This window comes from Myodes glareolus, chromosome 5, assembly GCF_982192425.1.
Source record: "Myodes glareolus chromosome 5, mMyoGla1.1, whole genome shotgun sequence".
NCBI classification, from domain to species: Eukaryota; Metazoa; Chordata; class Mammalia; order Rodentia; family Cricetidae; genus Myodes; species Myodes glareolus.
Window position 1 is genome coordinate 39,428,365 of NC_142030.1, and position 14,329 is coordinate 39,442,693.

The following is a 14,329-nucleotide window of genomic DNA, read 5'->3' on the forward strand; positions in this document are numbered from 1 at the left end:
GGAATTTGCCTTCAATTTGACAAGACTAGGCATATGAGCAAGAAACTGCTCTTGCCTGGACTACTTGATGGCATCCTGCAAAATCTGAACATGAAAGACCAACAGGAAAGAGAACAGTGAAATTTGCCAGATTGAAAAATGTGGTATGGTCCATCAGCTTCCTGAATCACGGAAGAAACTGCCAGACATTCTGCAGGACACAGATAAAAGTGACTGACAAATGCCCCATATAGGCAAAACAGCCTTTTTAATTTCCTTCTTCATGGAAAAGTCTGCCAGATACTATTGGGCATGCAGTTGAAGATGAATGGCCCAGTGTTACAGAAAAACTTTGGATGACTGTCCAGGTTGCAAGATGTCTCTGTAATTTTTAGAACTTTGAAACTTACTTATAAGGTACTTTCTCTTTGTTTAGGTAATATATACTTCTGGGGCCTTGGATGAAGTTGCAGAACAGATAGTTATAGCATTCCTTAGTTATGATAAGGGATAAATTAGATATAAAACTTAAAACTCACAAAAATAGGATAGATGAAAGTGAAGAGCTTCATTTTTAATTAGACAGAACAGGGGAGATGATGTGGGATATCCTTCTATATATGTGGTGTTTTTATTGGCTAATGAACAAAGCTGTTTCAACCAGTGGCTTAGCCACTCAATGTCAGGCAGGAAATCCAAACAAAGCTATATAGAGAGAGTAGGCAGAGTCAAAGAGACACCATGTAGCTGCCAAAGGAAATATATGTCGGAACCTTATCAGTAGGCCACAGTCTCATGGTGATACACAGATTAATAGAAATGGGTAAATTTAATATACAAGAGTTAATTAATAAGAAGCCTAAGCTAATACACCAAACAGTTTTGTGTGATTATTTGGATCTGGGAAGCTAGGAAATAAAACAAGCTATCTCTGATTACATTTCAGTCTTAGGTGGATCCATGTCCCATATTGGGTGGCATTATGTAAATGGAAACAGCTTTTCATTCCCAGCTGCCCTAATCCTAATAATCACACAAAAAAACTCATATTAATTACAAAATTATTTGGCCTATAGTTTAGGCACATTCCCAGGAAGCTCTTATATCTTAAATTAACCCATTTCTATTCATCTCTGTATCACCATCAGGCTGCGGTCAACTGGGAAGTTTCTAGTTTCTTTCTTATTTGGCAGCTACATGGCGTCTCCTTGACTCCACCCACTCTCTCTCTATATATATATATATGTCTTTGAACCTACCTATATTCTGCCCTGCCATAGGCCAAAGTAGATTCTTTGTTAACCATAGACAACAAAACATATTTATACAGAAGGAAATCCCACATTAATTCTTTGAGTTGTGGGACACAGAAAAAGCTAGCAAGAACAGCGGAAACATTGGAAATTGTATAAATTCAGTAATAATATATAAAACTCTGAAAATTTTAATCCTGGCAGAGGTGTTATTTTATCCTATCAATTTGTATAATAGGTGCTTTTTTAAATTTACAACTTAAATGACGAAAGACAATTTTTATGAACCTATAATTCGTGATCCTAGAGAAGCTAAGTAAGAAGGGGAAGCTGAAGAAAATCATATAGTTATCCTCCTAGATATTGGAAGTAGACAAGATTGCCAGGCAATCTTGGGTGCACGGGGTGGGGGGGTGTGGAAGGAAGGGGAGAGGGTTAGACAGAAAGGAGTAGGGGAGGATTGGGGAAAGCATGGGGGAATGGGATGCGGGGGAGGGAGGAAGGATGAATATGGGAGCAGAGAAGTATATATCTCAACTAACAGAGCCATTTTAAGGTATGCAAGAGACTTGATTCTAGAGGGATTCCCAGGTCCAAGGAGAGATCCCCAGATTGTTCCCTGGACAGCAGAGGAGAGGGGGCCTGAACTGGCCTTGGCCCATAACCATACTGATGAATATTTTGCATATCATCATAGAACCTTCATCTGGCAATGGATGGAGATAGAGACAGAGACCCACATTGGAACACTGGACTTAACTCCCTAGGTCCAAATGAAAAGCAGACGGAGGGAGAACGTGAGCAAAAAAGTCAGGATCAGAGGGAACCTTCACCCGACGATGGATGGAGATTGAGACACAGACTCACACTGGAGCACTGGACTGAGTCCCCAAGATCCAAATGAGGAGCAGAAGGAGGAAGAACATGAACAAGGAAGTCAGGACCGCGAGGGGTGCGTTCACCCACTGATATAAGGGGACTGATCTAATGATAGCTCACCAAGGCCAGCTGGACTGGGACTGAACGAGCATGTGATCAAACCGGATTCTCTGAATGTGGTTGACACGGGGACTGTCTGAGAAGCCATTGATAATGGCACTGGGACTTGTTTTGTCTGCATGTACTGACTTTTTGGAATCCTAGTCTGTTTGGATGCTCAGCTTCCTAGACCTGGAGGGAGGGGGGCAGAACTTAAATTTCCCATAGGGCAGGAAACCCTGACTGCTCTTAGGACTGGAGAGGGGGGAGGAGAGGGAGTGGAGGGAGTGGGAGGGCATTGGGAGGAGGGGCGGAAGTGAAAATTTTTATAAGTTAATAAAAAAATTAATAAAATAAATAAATATTTATATGTTAAAAAGTTATAATTAATAATGTACATAAATGATAAAGTTAATGTAGAATATGCGAAGAAGTGTATTAAATATGCAGCAATATTCTGGAGTTTATTCTAATTTTCACAGAAATATTTATAATGGAGTATTTGATGATTTAGCTATTTGCAAATGATATTAACTTATAAAGATAAAGTAAGGTATGATAGTGTTATGTATGTAAGGAATACTTTAACTCATTAGGGATTTTCAAATATTCTTTAGGACAAGTGATTTTCTGAGTTTATTGTAAGGGCAATTTAAAGCTGAAAAACGACAACATAAATCTGGGGGAGTAATAGATATAAGGGAGAAAGCAAAGGAGGCTGCTAACTATGCACTAGAAAGGACTGTAATATAAATTCTTTTATTCTGGGAAGGAGCCAACCACATTCAGGTAAGTATGAAAGAGAGTACTGAAATTATGAGTTAAAAGGCCCTAAGGCAAAAGGGGAAGAGAAGAAAGGCAGCGTGGAATTGACAGTCTGGGGAGGCAGCCAGAGCCTGATCACAAAGGGCTTGACTTTATAGTTTACAGTATGTAATTTCATTCTAAATCCACCAGGAAGTTTTATACAGGAAAATGACATTTTATTTAAATTTTAAATACAATTATATGTAGTTTAATTATAGCATTCTCTCCTTTGGGATATGAGTCAATATCCCCAAATTTTCAAAGAACTTATTTTTGCACATTCCCTCATTCTGGTCCTACTGACTCCAACTTCTCAACTAGAATATTGCCACATTTGCCTTAAGAAAGACAAGCAGCCTTTCCTTTAAAGTTTGGGCTTTACCTGCAGGTGTCCCCTCCTTGCCCTGCTACTTCCTGAACTTTCTGTCCGACCATTTTCTCTGCATTTGAAACAGAGCATATGAGACCTCATCTTCATATTGCCCACAGAGCTGCACAAAGAATGAGTGATTGATGAATATTCTGTCTATCTTCTGGAACTCTGTCCATAATGCCTGTAAGCAAACTACATATGATTGAGACACAACTACTTGTTCAAGGGGTATCTGCTCATTGCCCTGGCTGAAACTACAGAACGATTTCCTTTACAAGACAAAAAAAAAAATGACTCTTCCTTCTGAAAACTGGAAAGGTAAGTATACTCTGATGCTCCATTGTCACCATCCATGCCAACAAACCATTCTGCCACATATATGGGCATTCAATTACCTGGAATTTGCCATTTCCTCATAGCCCTGTTCCTTTCTTGCTCTTTTTTCACTTTCTTCCATTTTGTTTCTTGTTATATTTATTTTCTTTATCTCCTAACTACTAGATTCTTTTAATTATTTTTATATATAAAAAAGACTTAATTATTACAGTATGGTGTAGGCAATTTTCCTTTGTATTTCCCCAGGCACATTATTCCTTAGTGTTTAGGTACATAAAACATGGTTCTTTACATATGTAATATAAAATTTTTTTATTCGCATTAGTTTTCTCTTGAGTTTCACATTGACCCAAGTATAACAAAGGATTTGAGAAACTGCAGGAGATATATAAGATACTATCTCAACATTTTGACTCAAGGCTTCTGTGTCTTTGTGTGTGTGTAAGCCATACAAGTACTCCTTGGCTTACAGTGGAGTTGTGACCCATTAGATCCATCATACAACAAGAATAGTATAAATTTAATTCATTAAAAATGTTTAAATATATATACAAAATAATTAGTTTAAGAGAACAACACTGTGGAACATCAGTTATTCACTTCTACTGCCACCGCTTCTCAGCATTGCCTCAAATTACCAACTTGGGACAGATATACATATGAAATTCAAAACATTAATTCTCCTGAGTTATACCACTTTATCTGCATCCTAAATTGTAATCTTCAGTAGTAAGTTGATCACTTGTAAACCAGAGATACTGGCATCCTATATATGTTTAGGAAACACCATTCTCTGCCCTGCAACAATAGAAGAAAATTTAAATTAACTCTCTTCCACAAATGAGTGGCATTTAATCAGTTTATACATCTGTCCAGGCACTGAAGTAAGAATATGTGTGTTTGTTATACATAAATTATCATAGAGCTCTGGGCTGACCCACGGCGCATATTTGTTAAAGCTTCCAATACTCTGGTAAGCTGAACCTCATAAAACTCCTAATCAATTATCACCTATGAGAACCATCTCACCTGAATGCTGTTACAACTACAGATCCACTTTATATGTCTCTCCTCTTCTCCACTCTTTCTTTCTGTCCTCCATACCCTCTGTCCTAGGACTTTCTTTACCCTATACTAGAGAAAAGGTCAGGAAGAATTATATATAAAAGGAAAGGCCATTTTTGAATCTTTTCAGAAATTACTTCTTGTGATAATCTGAACATCTTTGCTGCCTTTATTTTCTCAAATTTCATTTGAACATCACAAATCTTTGGAACTTACTCTGAAGCTATGCCAACACCTATGCATGTATTTGGTATGTGAATATAATTTGTTTGATGCTGTTTAGGATCGTGGAATCTTTTTAATGAGATTTGACAATCCACAAATCCAAATATTATCTGATAGAATTTAATGATCTCTATCTGAAAAAGAAATAGTTATCCCTTACAAAAGTGCAATAACTTAATGACAATGTACTTCTTTATGACTTCTTTTATTCATCTATTTATTTTACATACCCTGCTACAGGCTTTCCCATCCTCCCTTACCAGTTCCCCCTCCCTCTTCTCCTCTCACCCCCCCCATTCCCTCCTTCTTCATCTCTTTCCCGGAAAGGGCAGGTCTCAGATGAATATCAATAAAATATGGCGTATCAAGTTGCAGTAAGACTAAGCATCTCCTCATGCATAAAAGCTCAGCAAGAAGCCCCATTATGAGGAGTAGGATTCTCAAAAGCCAGTAAAAGAGTTGGAGACGGACAGTTGCCACAGTTAGAAATCCCACAAAGGGACCAAGCTACACACTTTAACATTTATGCACTCAGTCTCTTTCAGAATCCCTGGTTGCTCGCTCTGTCTCTGCAAACTCCTATGAGTCTGGGCTAGTTGACTGTGAATCTTTCAGGAGTGTCCTTGACTCCTCTGCCTCCTATATTCTTTTCTCCTTCTCTTCTGCAGGATTCCTGAATGCCATCTAATGTTTGGTTGTGGGTCTCTGCATCTCCCTCCACCAATTTTTGGATTACACCTCTCTGATGACAACTGGGCCAAGCACCCAGTTACAGGAGATGGCCAGTTCAGGAAACTTACCTACTATTGCTAGGAGTCTAAGCTGGGATACTCTCCATAGATTCCTGAGAGACTCCCATGCCCCAAAATGCCACCCCCAGCAGTCCCCATCAGCTTACTCCCCTTCCACTCCCCACAGCCTGGTTGCTCATGTTCCCATCCTCTCCTGCCCTCTGTCCACTCATAAAATTTCTTTCATTTCCCCTTCCCAGAAAGATCTGGGTATTCCCCCCATGAATCCTCCTTGTTACATAGTCTCTCTGGGTAGGTGGACTACAGCATAGTTATCCTTTACTGAACAACTTATGAGTGAGCACATACCATGTTTGTCTTTATTGGTCTGGGCTACCCTGCTCAGGATGATATTTTCTAGTTCCAACCATTTGCCTTCAAATTTCCTAGTGTCCTTGTTTTTAACATTAGAGTAATACTCCATTGTGTAAATGTACCACATTTTTTTTATCCATTCCTCAGTAGAGGGACATGTGGGTTACTTCCAGGTTCTGGAAATTACAAATAAAGAGTCTGTGAACATAGTTGAGCTAGTGTTTTGTGGTATGATTGAGCATCCTTTGGATATGTGCCCAAGAGTGGTACAGTTGGGTCTTCTTTTTGCCTTTTTAAGAAGTGTTTCCCTAGATGCAACTGGAAGGCCTTCTCCTGAATTATCTTGACTCTTCTTCAATGTTAACTCGTTATCTCAAATCTACTATCACATATTGGATATAACTCATGTTCCACCATATGTCGTGAATTCTTGAGAGTCTAAAGTTGGCTAAAGTCCACGAGTTTACTACCTCCAAAGTAAATATCAATGTAGTTTGTAGCAGATTTCAGGAAAACAGCAAGTTGTTACCATATTTATTCTTGTGACCCTGTGATCAGCACCACTTTTTCTAATAGTTTAATACTTACCAATGAAAGTTAATTAACTGATACTGAAATCTTGCATATATATATATTCAGTAATATTCATTTTTAACTTAGAGAAATAATAATAAACATATCAATATATTCAAATTTTTATCTCAATGATCAAAAAAGATTACTGTTGAATACTAGGCTACTATTACTTGGCATTGATGTACTCTGGTAGATAATATTTGCTCAGTGGAAGTGTGCTGAACCATCTCCCTATTGACTTTACAAGTCAGTCTTTCAACAAATTTTACCAGCTGATGAGAAATAATCAAATACTACACAATGTATGTGGATTTTGCCCATGAGAGACCATGATGACCAGCTAATGCGAGGCAGTATTCATAGAGGACACATGAGCTCTAGAGTCCCAAGATTAATTACAAAACAGCATTATCACTGAAAATATTGCCAGGGGACAACCTCCTTGACTTCCCATTCAGCTCTCATATTAGGAAATGCATAGCACTTTGGCATCTACAGCATTCAAGAGCTAATGCAAAGACAGATCTGAACTCAAATTATCTATCTCTACTTTCTTGTTCTTTGGATAAGAAATTAAACTTAGATGCTCTCCAGCTTTCTCATTTATGATCAATATATAAACAGCCCTACCATATACATTTTTGAGAGTTCAAAAGATCACCCACTTTTTCAAGCACATACTGTACAATATTGTTATGACAGCCTAACACAGACAATTTTTCAAGCAATTTAACATGGCAAGTAGTATGCGTACAGAACTGTACTCTTTGGCTATACTCCCTCAAACACACAATGAAATGTTTGTCCATAATTAACAATCTTATTTTGTAATAACACATTGTGTGTCTTATTACAATAGAGACCCTTTTAGTTTCCAAATAAATCTAATTCACAGGTAATATTTAGGGAAATAAAAGACTCTTATTTTCAGATTTGTAATGATAATTCACAAATTAGAACAAAAAATTTAATTCACATGAGTCACCTGTAAAACTGTTAGACTAAAGAAAACCATATAAATTTATTTATAACATGTGGAGTAGCTAGAGATTATAACCCTACTTAATAACATCTGAGCAGATTTAGAACCTGGCTATTCTCATGAGGTTTTATTTAGTGGCCACTAAATACATTAAATATTTTTTTAAAAAAAGATATGGAAAGCTACTTAACATATGGTAAACTTGATGTCACAAATCTGTTAATTTTAAAATTATGAATATAAATAACACTAATAATTAGAATATAGCATAATTTTATGCATCTCCTGGCATAAATTCAATGTTCTGTTTTAAGGTCAAAATACAGCAATTAACTTGCTATAATTTAACACTTTAATTAAAACATGAACTTCTAAAATTCTATAACTTGAAATTGAGAATTTCCTCAATCAGATCATATAAAATATATTATGGTATTCTTGAAACAAGGCAAAACAACAAATATGACACCCAATAGGCAATGTTCATTTTATTTTTTAAGTGAGAATGAAAGATAATTGCATAAAAATCCTTTCACATAATTAGCTTTCCCTGGGTTTTGATAAAGTTTTCAAAGAGCATTACACTTGCTATTCTACAATCACTGTTGATGCCGGAACATGAAGTATATCTGTGCATGGACAGAAAGTTTCTGAGTAACAAATAATTGCAGTGGACACAGGAGAAATGTTTTGTGCCTGAGCACTCAATAGAATAGCTTGGTATTTGTTAGGTAAAAATCTTCCTTGTACTTTCATCATTGTACCATCTAAGAGTTTGCAGTTTGATATGTCATTGGCCAAATACCACATATGGAGGAATGTCTGGACTTTACAGAAGCCAGTGATGACTTGGGCTTACATAGAAATTCTATAATTCCATAGATTGATGTAGTCACGTTGTAAAAAACACTTATTAAATAGTATTCTAAAATTTTTCTATTTTTATCAATGTATTAATAAACAATGTTTATGGATCTAATCTACATGGGAAGTAGAAAAGGACAAGATCTTCTGAGTAATTTGGGAGCATGGGAATCATGGGAGAGGGTTAAAGGGAAGGGGAGAGGAAGGGAAAGAATCAAAAAAAAATGTATAGATCAATAAAAATCAGTAAAAGAAAAAAATAAAAAATTAACAATGTTTAATAATGTTTTAATAGATAATATATTAATAATCAAAGTTTAAATCAAACTAAAGAAACAATTAGCTAATTATTCAATTCTATAATTTATCAATTCTATGATTTTATTTTTGAAACATAATTTTATATATGTGTCTAAATTATTGCCCTAGTTTCAGTTAGTATTATGCTGTTACTGACAGTGCCTTCCACTTCAGTATTTGCTTTTTAATTTTTCATGGCACAAATCCCACAAGTGTCATTAAGAAAAAATTATAAATATAATTTAAAAATCTTTCTGAATGTTGACAGCTTCACAAACGCTGGATTTGGCGTGGATTATTTCATAGTATTAGTATCCCTTAAAGTTAATAAATTAACTAGAAAGGATTTTTGGTTAATTGCGTTCAGTAAAGTTGGTCTCCTCTCTTCAGCTCTAACGAGAGACAGTCCTTAGTCCCAGAGAGTGAACCTGAAATAGCAAGCTCTGAGTAATGAGGAAGCAATAACAAGTAGTATAAATTTGCACTATGACTCCATTAATGCAACTTACCCATTTGGCTACTGCTCAAATGCCTTCTGTTCTGGGATCCCGTCCCAGTGCTCTCCAAATGCATTTAATCACTTCCTCTTCTCTTTCTCTTATTGGATTTTGCTTGTAACATTTTATAGCCCTGATTATATCACTTCACTATGTTTAGCTTTGTTTCTTTTTAATCTTGAAGTACTTCAATACATCCAATATACAGTAACTCAAATAAGTATGTGTTGATTAAATAGTGTTAAGAATCTTAAAGCATATGGTTTGGAGTTTCTGGATGTAAAATGGGAATTTGTTAATAACTCTTTGAAGATTTTTAGGTTTTAAAGCTGATCAGCAGGCACACAGATATTCCTACTCTTTAGGAGTATTGGTGAAAACATGTGCTTGCATTATTTTGTGAAATACAATGTACCTCAACTAAAAAGTAAAGTAATGTTACTCAAAGTAAAATTGGAGATTTTAGAAAGCAGAAATCCTAGGATCAATTAAAATAAAATTGGAGAACATTATCATGTGAAATTACTCTAGGTATCCAAGGCTGTTTCAACAATTGAAAAGTGATTAATGTAATCATCATTTCAATAAACTGAAATAATTGCATGAACATAGCTATACATGGATAGAGAATACTTGAAAGATCATTTATGATTAGAAACTACTAAAAAAACCAAGAATTGAGATGACACCATCAACTTGAGAAAGAATACTTATAAATGCCCAACATTTAATACTATGCTTATTGACGAGAAATTCAAGCATTTCACTTGAGTCCAGTAATAAAGTAGACATATCTCTTCTTACAGACATTTCAGTTTGTTACTGCCAGTCATGACTAATCAAGTGAGACAAGTAGATAAAAGTATGTAAAGTAGAAAGGAAGAAAAATGTCTTTTTATTTGCTTATGATATCATAAATGTAGAGTAATCTTATAGCATCAACAACAAAAAAAAAATAAGAATAATAACTGGAAGGCTGATACTACCTGATTCAAGACAGAATGCCTAGACATAGACACACAGAGATATTGTCAACTGAAGAGAAGATATCATATTCAACAAGTAATGTCCAAACAGCTGCCTGTCTCATGCAAATGGAAACCACCAGGACAGGTTTGCTGTAGTCTTCAAAAAAATTAATTCAAAATGAATCACATTCTTTAATGCAAAATGCAAAGCTGTAACATTACTGGAAAAAAACCTGGAATGGCACCAGACATCAAAGACACTTTAGACAGAACACTAGTTGTACAGATGAAAAAGTTATATAAGCATCACAGTTCAGTAAAATTAATTTTTATCTGTGACGTTTACTGTCAAGAGAATAGTAAGAGGAGCCATTATTTGACAGAAAGTAATTGCCAAGAACAGATGTAGTTGATGAAACACTACTAGCTAACATATAGAAAGAACTCTTAAAGTTCATTTACTAAAACAGTCAAAACTGCACCAAAGATCTTGACATACATCTCACCAAAGAAGATTCCTAAATGCCAAATTAGCATAGCAAAAAAATGTTCCACATTAGATGCCAGCAAAAGGCAAAGGGCAAGATTGTGCTGGCACTGCACATCTGTTAGAAATGTTAAAATCCAGAATGCTAACAGGATTAAGTCCTGGCGAGGATGTGGACCAACAATTCTGCTCCTATATTACTGATGGAAATACACTGTGGTATAGACACTATATGAGAAAGTGAATCAATTTCTTATAGAACAATATATCCTTACCATATGATTCAGCAGGAATGAAAGTTTACATCTATACATGTGGCTGCTTATCATATAATTATATTGAGAATTCTTCAATCTGGGAAACAACCAGATGAGTCTTGTGAGGTCAAATAGATATGAAAACTGAAGCATTTGAACACTGAAGTACTGTTCAGCAATAAAAAGAGATTTTCTGTAAAATCGTGAAAAGACATGGAGGTGTTGATGTCTCTTGACAAATACTTCACATCACACACTGTTAATTTTGATGAACTATTATGACAGTAAAAGACAGTGAAGCTTATTCCCAGTATAGAAGGTGGTTACATTCCAACGTCTTGACATTCTGGAAAAGGCAAAACTATAGTAATGATAAAAAGGTTGGTGACTGTCAAGGGCTGGGAAAAGTAAAGGCTTCTGTGGGTGATTTAGGGCTAACATAAGCATCTCTTGTGGGAAACTGAAACAACTGAGAGGCTTACACACGTGAGAGACAGACAGGAAAACTTAGAATTTTCTACTATATTTTGCTGTGAACTTTAGAGTTTTGTAAAAGTAAGCTCCATTTAATCAGTTCACCCACTCCCTTATACACACATGTGAACAAAATTGGTATAAATTATCTGCCCATCAAACTGACCTGATAAAATTCATAAACATTTTCTGTACAATACCATTTTCATATGAAATTCTCATCTATAGATGATCTAATAATGTAACAATTCAATGACCATCTTCAAGACCTTTTACCCACACCAATTCTGTAATCACAGATTAAATTCAAAATGTTTATTTGGAAGGTCACAAACAACACTTTACATTCAGCAAACGGTATAAGTGGGCAAGGAAGTTAATTGAAACAGTATATCCACTAACTGTGTAAACCCTCCCACTGCTCTGAACTATCCCTTGACAGCTGGCATCACGTACCTACATAACTGGCATTGCCCCTAGCTCCATTATACTAGTCAACCCATTCTCTCCAAGGTGATATCTATTTCAGGAGACAAATAGTCTCACACTGGGATCTCAGTCCCTATAAGACTTTAGATCTATACTTTGACTCTAATTTTTGCAAGACTTGCTATAACCTTAGGCTTGTGTGGCATACAGATGAACTGCAGAGTAACCTACTATTTTCCCAGGAAGAAATGCACTCGACAAATGAGAGTTCTCGCTTAGACCATTCAGCTCACCTCTTAGATCCACTGTGCTATACATATCAGCAGTGCTAGAAGTGTCCTGAGAAGATGGAAACTGGTCTATTTCTTTCAACAGAGATGATTAACATCTTGTATAACAGTTTCATTTGCTGTCTCGTCACTTTGCTTCTGAGATCTAAAAATCTCCAGCCTTACGAGCAGCTGGGTGGTGATTCCTGGGTGTACAGGTGTTTTGCTCAACAACCTTGAAACAGCCATTCTTAGACCCTGTAACACCCACAGCCCAGTGGAGCAAATTCCTTTATCTATGAGGCCTAGTGCTCATTTCTCTCATATGATGTTGAGGGCCATAAACCCATGTCACTGACACCTATTCCCTGCTACCATTGGTAAATGAGAAGTGCTGCTTGCTTACCCCTTTCCCTGGCTTATCCTCTATCACACAAACCATGCTTACCGTTTCCTGGCCCATGGCTTAGCTCTAGCCTCTTCCTCCTCTGAAATGTCTCAGCTATATCTTTCAGCATTCCTCAGCACTCATAATCCCCCTTTGACTCCATTTTCTCCTACTGTAACTAAAACCCAAATCTTATGTGAATAATTCAATTCTACTTTTGCATTTTTAAAAGCTGTTTTAACATTGTTTATACCTACAAAGTTATGAATCTGTACTTGGCGCCTAAAAAACTTTTTCTTGGGTCTTCCAAAAATTTTGAGTCTTTCACATTTCTGTAATTCATATTAGGACATAAATTACAAAGACTAGCCAGGCGGTGGTGGTGCACGCCTTTAATCCCAGCACTTGGGAGGCAGAGGCAGGTGGATCTCTGTGAGTTCGAGGCCAGCCTGGTCTACAAGAGCTAGTTTCAGGACAGGCACCAAAAACTACAGAGAAACCCTGTCTCAAAAAAAATCAAAAAGAAAAAAAAGAAAAAAAATTACAAAGACTATTAATTTTTAATGAGTCTAACATTGCACTTCCTGGTAATATTTGTGAAATAGTGGCGTTATTTGGTTATTTCTAGGGAACAAACTATTAAGAAAAAGTGATGTGATCATTTCAGACCACGTGTTTTAAGGAAGCCTGTGTTCTCTGTCCCAATGTTGACAGCTAGAGGTAGTTGAGGAGGTAACCTGGGAGATATTGAAGTCACCAGAAAGAATCAGCTTAGGCCACTGAATCACTACTTAGATGAAAAATACTCATATGTTGAAAAGAACCACATGCCCTGGGCAAGAGAGAATACTCCCTGGCAATAAAATGTTCTTTTTCTGAGGCACCAAGGAATTACTTTTTTTTATTCAGTTTCTAATAATCCCACTATCTTCTACTGGACTACAGTCTTGGAGAATTTTACATATAATGAATATTATCTATTTCAATTATGAAATCCTTGTTTCATCTTGAGCAATAATAATATCTGCTTGTACCTGAAATAAACCATACACCTTAAATCATGACCTCCAGTTGGGTTTGCTTGCTTTTTTCTTTCAATTTGGCTACTTTCTCATAAGCATGATTTGAAACGCTTCCTTTCTCATAACTCCTTCTTCAAATCACTCATTATCCAACAATATGAAAGGTGACTACAATTTCTTTTTCATGGCTTGAACAAATTTGTTCAAGCACTTCAATTATGAGCATTATTCCATTTCAGTTTTTCTTCACAAATTTCATACTAACTACACATTCCATGGTTGAAATCAAACTTCAATTGAATAATTATCCTAAGTTCCATTGCCCTTCATGTGTTTTAGCCTAATTTATCTACCAATGGCTCAAACTTGCAGCAACTGAGGTTTGAGCATCTATTGTCTCAATGATGAAATAACCAAGTAACAGAGTTCTAAAGGGTCAGGTCATGAAACAAAGAAAAGAAACTCTGAAACAAAAATGAGACCATGAATCTCTTACCCTCCAAATTATGGAAATATAACAACCAACTCGGCATCTTTTCTCAAATAATGTACTCCAAACTCACATTTCTGTTTCTAATCTCATAAGCATATTCTATAAATGTCCTTCACTGTCAGCATTTTCCCAGTATTAATATACCTCATAACTAAGAACACAAATATTTACTCTCATCCTTGAAGACCTTCTAGTGTGTCT

At 36.2% G+C, this 14,329-nt stretch overlaps 1 protein-coding gene across 10 annotated transcripts in view; it reads right to left on the bottom strand.

Moving 5' to 3' along the window:
* Positions 1–14,329, bottom strand: part of Nrg3 (neuregulin 3) — a 1,014,491-nt gene that overhangs the window by 117,555 nt on the left and 882,607 nt on the right. The gene's annotated exons all lie outside the window — the stretch shown is intronic.